This window comes from Gossypium arboreum, chromosome 9, assembly GCF_025698485.1.
Source record: "Gossypium arboreum isolate Shixiya-1 chromosome 9, ASM2569848v2, whole genome shotgun sequence".
NCBI lineage: Eukaryota > Viridiplantae > Streptophyta > Magnoliopsida > Malvales > Malvaceae > Gossypium > Gossypium arboreum.
In genome coordinates this window covers 69,316,927-69,323,611 of record NC_069078.1, presented here as the reverse complement: position 1 = coordinate 69,323,611, position 6,685 = coordinate 69,316,927, and the positions used below count along the sequence as shown (strand labels likewise).

General features: G+C 30.8%; 1 long non-coding RNA gene across 1 annotated transcript; it reads right to left on the bottom strand.

Annotated features, from left to right (window-relative positions):
* Positions 1-4,297: 4,297 nt before the first annotated feature.
* LOC128280659 (uncharacterized) lies at positions 4,298-5,049 on the bottom strand. Its single transcript, XR_008270759.1, has 2 exons — positions 4,853-5,049; positions 4,298-4,590 (listed from the first exon to the last, which is right to left on the bottom strand). It is a non-coding gene; the product is annotated as an uncharacterized LOC128280659 (long non-coding RNA).
* Between the last annotated feature and the right edge of the window lie 1,636 nt (positions 5,050-6,685).

Genomic DNA, 6,685 nt, shown 5'->3' with positions numbered 1-6,685 from the left:
AATGCGAATGCATGACTTTTTGAAAACAAAATTTTGAGGATCACGACTAAATGTCAATTTAAACAAGAAACTTTGGAAATTCTGACAACGCAAGTTTAATTACAGACACGACTCTCAAAAAGGGGTCCCCAGTGGAGTCGCCAGCTGTAGCGACGTAAAAATTTTAGCTTGGTCGCTAATTAGGGTGTTTGATTGAAAATTTAAAGACTGAGGTTTGATTTTGAAATAAAAAGGGAGTCGCTACCGATCTTTTTCTAGGTGTGATCGGACACCTATTAGATTTCCTTTTAAAAAAAAAGGTCGGGTTTAGGTCTACTTCAAAAGTCGGATAAAAATTAGGGTTCGAGAGTCGGTTACGCACGAGAAAGGTATTAGCACCCTCGCGACGCCCAAAATTGGTATCTTATAAACACGTGTTGTCTTGATTTTCAAAAATACGAGTTCAATGTAACATTTAGTCGTAATCCGATTGAAACACGAAAAATTTTAGTTTTTTTCGGTTTTTTAGAAGGGCATACCGTTTTAACACGAGCCGATTGATGTTCACCCAATGTAGCGATGAAATCAGCGACTTAGTATTAAATCGATACGTTGCCTTACTTATTAAAAAACAAGAATAAGATTTTCGAAATAATGCAAAGCGGATTGATGAAAATAGATGATAGAGCTAGAAATATATTGAAGCGAAAGTAAGTGTGACAAATATATTAAAAACAATACAGATATGTGCGATATTAAACATAATTCTAGAATTAAACATGAAATGGAAACAATGAATGTATATACATAATAATGATATTTAGAATTTGTACGTAAAAATATATATAAATAGTAATAGTATTAGAAATATACCATATATAGTGTTTGAAGTATTTGTCTAAGATAATAAAAATATAACTTGTAATGTGAAAATATATACATAATATATACATATACATATATAAAATAAATATTGAAAATGTATGTACATAACATATACTGAAATATATATACATAATAATATTAAAATAAAATAATAAGTGATAATAATGAAAATAATAGGTATAATAAATAATATAATAATATATGAGAATAATACTATATATAAAATATGTATACAAGAATAATGAAATAGATGTACATAAGGTCGTATAAAAATATATATAACAATGATACTAAAGTGTACACATAATATATATGAAAACATAATATAGTATTAGAAATATATACATGGCACGTATGAAAGTATAATACCTAAAAGGTACATATATGTAATATGTATATATATCATAAAAACATGTGTATATATTATTGTGCTAAAATACTTACATAGTATACACTGTTAGAAATAATAATAATGTTAAGAAAAAACAACCATTAATATTACATAAATATGCACACATATACATATATATATTTAAAAATTACGTAATAATAATAAAATACGTACATACTATACACATATAATATAGTTATTAAGAAAATACATACCATATATAATATTAAGAATAAAATACACCATTAAGAGATATACATATACGTACATTCGATAAAGATGTATGCACAAAACACACACTAATATTAATAATGATGATAGGAGTAGTGAAGATATATACATGAGATAATATAAGAAATATAGTATTCAAAATATATACATGATATATATAAAAGTACAATATTAAAAGATATATACGTAATATATAAAATGTATACATAATATATAGAAAATATAATATTTAAAAGAATAATATACATAATGCAAGAATATTTAAAATAATAAATAAAAATAATAAAGAGATGAATAAAATATATATATATATATATATATATATAATAATATAGTAAGAAATTAATCTACTTATAATAAGTACTAAAAAAACATCTATATGTATGTACGCATAAAAGAATAGTGAAAATAATAAACATAAGTATAGATATAATGATAGAAACGATAATACTATATAAAAAGAATATATATACATACATAATAAAATATTCACTAGTATTAATAATGAATATAATATTACAATACCAGTAATGACAATATGAAATTAAAGTAACTAAGTATAATACCATATATATACGTATGCATGTATAATGCAAACATACACTAAAAATAATAAATATATTGATAACATTAATAATATTAGAATAATAATAACAATATTTAATAAAGAAACAAAAATGAATAAGAAAGGACTAAAATTGGACTGCTAACAAAGTGTTGGGGCAAATTTAAAAGGAAATAAAGGAAGAAGGGCCCAATTGCACATGCGCTAAAACTATCAGGGGGTGAAAGAGCAAATTCCCCAGGCAGTTAAAACACACAGCATTGAACAGGGTTAAATTGTGAAACCCTACAAACTTTAGTGTCAATTTATAAATAAATATAAACTAAATTGTAGAACGCTTTAAAAGCGGAAGGGTCATTCGTGCAATTAGACCCTTCCTCAAAAACACGTGGATCCTAGCCCCAACGGGTCGGGTAATCGGGCTAAAGGGCTTAAACGACGTCTTTTTGGGGCTTAAGTACAGCCCCCAAAACGACGTCGTTTCGGAGGGTTATAAATAGGCCTATTTTCAGAAAAAAATTCATTTGCGAAGGGAGAAAAGAAAAAAAAGAGAAGAAGGGAGAGGAAGAGAGATGAGGGAGAGGGGAAAGGAGAGAGGGGGGCTACCGGCCATAGGGGGCCCACACAGTCGATCGTTGCAATAGCAACCACCGTGTACTGATGGCGTGGAAGGTAAAATTTTTTTACATTTTTCTCTTTTTATTTTTTATATATTTTATTTTATTTTATTTATTAAATATGTACTTATAGATTAAAAATAGGCTAGAAAATGAAAAAGAAAAAAAATAAATCACCTTAATCTTTCGATTTAGATTTTAAAGTATTTGGTTCTCTGATTTGTGATGGTCCTTCTGTTTTGACGCTTGTTTTGCTTATATTTTTTGCTATATTCGATCTGCTATGGTGTTGTTGAAAGATTGATACTGCTTTTTTGATTGAAAAGAAAAAAAAGATCCCCCTTGATTTTTGTTTTTACATTCGGCTTTTATAGCCTTTACATTGTGTTTGCTTGATCTTGTAGGTGGAGCAGATGATGGTGGCAGACGGCATGGGGTGCAGAGGGTGGTTGGCTGATAGTCAGGGCAAGTGGGGAGGCTAATTCGGCTGAGGTGACCCTTGGTGATGGGATAGGTGGCTAGGGTTTCAATGGGTATTTGGTTGTAAGGGGTTTGGGCTTCTGTTGGGTAGGTTTAATTGGGCTGAGGGTGTGTTTTGTAATGGGTATTTTAATTTGTAAATGGGTTTAGGGGTATTTAGGTTGTTGGGCTAAGGTTTGGGTAGTGGTTGGTTTAGGTTTTAAATGGGCCAACCGGGTTTGGGTTTAAAAATAGGTTAAGGGGTTTGGGTAGAATTGGGCTTTAGTATGGGTAAAATTGTAATCGGCCCAAAATTGGCCTGTAACAGTCGCGATGTGAGTCTCATGAAGTCACAGTAAGCCTAGTCAAAGTGTGTGATCGTGTCTCAGTGTACGTACGTCGGGGGTTTAGAAATATGCAATTAAATATAAAATTATGTGCGGTGTCTGCAAGTGTATATGTCAAATTGTAATATAGTTAATTCTACAACGAAACACTTTGAAATATTCTGAGGATCATATCCAAGAGAGGTTTATTTAAACTAAATTAACAGTAAATCTTAACACACTAAACTAAGCCTAAGCAACTATTAGTATACTTATCATAGTATGGCTAACACTAAAATGACAAGAACTAAAGTGCATAAATAACAATATTTCAAATTAATAATCAAATTTAACTAGCAGAAGGATAATTAACACCCGTGGTTGTGATTAACCTAGTGTAACACCCCTAACTAGTCAAGTCGTCAAACCTGAACTATGGAACTCCACATTAGTCATCTAAGTGACTCTCCATTATCACCTAACCTGGCCTCCAATATACCATAATTTAAAGCATGTAATGTGTCTAGTTTGCAGTGGAATGTCATAAAGGTATTTATCATCAAAACTTAAAAATTACTCGCGTTGGCATATTTAAGGGGTTTCGCATACATAATATTAAAGGTTTACATTTATATGCAAGAAATATGTGCACAAATTCAAGACAACCCAAACTCGCGAATATTCAAAAACTTTTTTTTTGGTGTGATTCAGAGAGATTTTTGTTTATTAAGTTTGCAATTTCCATGTTAATTGAGCAAAAGAATATATGAGCTCGTATTTCGAAGAATACATAGTAACAGTAACGGGCTAATTTTATCCAGCCCAAATAAAAAACAAAAATAAATAAACAAAATAAAAATCAAATAAAGAGTTCAAAGTCCAATTACAATGATCGCCCAAAAACAAAAAAAAACCCAAGGCCCAAAATACAACCTAACCAAAACCCTAAGACCCAATTATAGGTCCATAACCTAAACTATCTTTCAGTAAAACTAAAAACCCTAGTCCCATTCGCGCCGCTCCTTGCCACGTCAACAGGTGCTCCTCCGCAAGATGCTTACGCCCCAAGGTTTGCTCCTCAGCTGCCTTTGCACCAAAACAGTAAAGATGAGAGTCTCTATCCCACCGTTGACTCCACTGCCACATGCAAAAATAGAAAGAACAAAAGGATAGGAACAGTAGCAACGTAGAGACAAAAAAGAAAAGAAAAAAGAGAAATATTGTAATTTAAAACGACTATAAAGGCCGAGTTTTTGTAAGATTCAAAGAAAAAAAGAAGAAGAGAGAAGACAATCAAAAGAAATAAAAAAACCACCATAGTTTTTAAACAAAGGTATTTCTCTTCTGCATATTTATTTTTTAAATATATCATACATATATAAAATACGGAGGGTCTTACCTCGACCGCCATCACCGGAGGCTTCTCTAGCCTTGAAGGCTGTCGAACCCTTGGTGGTTCATCGAAAGTCGTGTCGGGGACGACTGGAAACCGAAAGACCCTTTATGTAATTGTCGAACTTTGATTGGATCTAGGATTTTTGACCCCGGATCTGGATTCTCCAAAAAACAGGGACAAAGAACCCTCTTTTTTTTGTGGTCTCCGGCCACTGGAGGCGGCCGTCTCCGTCATCGATGACCGGTGGCCACGACAGAGACTCGTCGGCACTAGGACTGGATGTGAAAAACCAAGAGAAAGAAAAAGACACTCTCAAAGTTTTTTTTTTAAACTAAAAAGAATGATTTTTTTTTAAATTGGCTTATATAGGCGGGGCTAAACGATGTTGTTTTGGTCAGTGTTCATAAGCCCCAAAACGACTTCGTTTTGAGGCATGACCCAAGACCTGACTCGAACCACGTAGGATTCGCGTGTTTTTGACAAGGGAGGGTCTAATTTATTCTTTGGTCCTTCCGCTTTTTCGCTATTTTTCAATTTCATTCTACTGCTTAATTTTTTGCTTTTAATTTTGCCCATTTATTTTGTTTTTGTGCAATTTTATCCCTCGATTATTGTGGACCCATTAAGGGAAGGACACGTGTGAATTTGGGGGGGGAATTTGCCTTTTAAGTCCCTATATATTTCATCCTATTTTAATCTAGTCCTTTTATGTCCTTTTATTTATGATTTATACCGTTAATTTTGTTATATTTTTTATTTAACCTCTTATTTCTTTTTTCTTCATTTACCAATTTATTTATGTCCCTTTTTTGCAATGTATTCCTTAAATGTCATTTAAGTTTTGATTTAATCCCTCATTTATTAAACGTTGCTTCTTTATTCACCCTATCTTTTATTTTTTTAAAATCTTTGTTATTTATTTTCTTTATTATTATGCATTTTATTTTATCCCTTTTTATTATTATTATTATTATTATTATTATTATTATTATTATCCTTTAAATTAATATTATAGTAATAATCATGACGCAATACAGCTGTTATTACCACAAATTAGTATTTTTATTTTCATTATATTTGCATTATTATTACTTGTTAGCATAGCATTTTTCCTTTTTATTTTATTTATTCACTTATTTATTCATCTACCATGTTAATATCATCGTTTCCTACTCGCCATTATGTATTTCATTTTGCAATATCGTCATGCCATCTTGCTAAAATTTATTTATTTATCTTTATATTATGCTCAAATAAACTAAAAGGAATATTGTTTTAAAAGTTACATTCATTTTATCTAATGTATGAAAAATATTTAAAATCGAGGCAATGTTCATTATTGTTGGGATTTGAGAAAGTCGTGTTCTTAACTTACGAAGTATGGCATCTCCCTAGAACCAAAGTAATCGAATAATCTATTTAAAATAACAAAAAAGAAGATTTATGTAGCAATCAAATCGCGATTATTCTGATTTTCAAGAATTTGAGGGATCGTGTCCTAATTTATGGGATATGATATTTCCTTCTCGATTAACTTGAAATAAGACCCTTTTTTTTATAAAATTTAATTTATTTAAGTGATTTTAATTAAAGATAACATTATGCAAAGTGGGATTGTGTTTTAAATTCTCCTCAAAATTTCTATTCTCGACATTAAGACATCAATTAATCAACTAGGTACCAATTTTTGGCGTTATGAGGGCGCTAATCCTTCCTCGTGCGTAATCGACTCCCTAATCCATTTCCTAGATTTTGTAAACCGAAAATCATCATTTTAGAAAATCTAAACTTTTATTAAAATAATCAAATTATAAGGTGATTCGATCACACCTAATA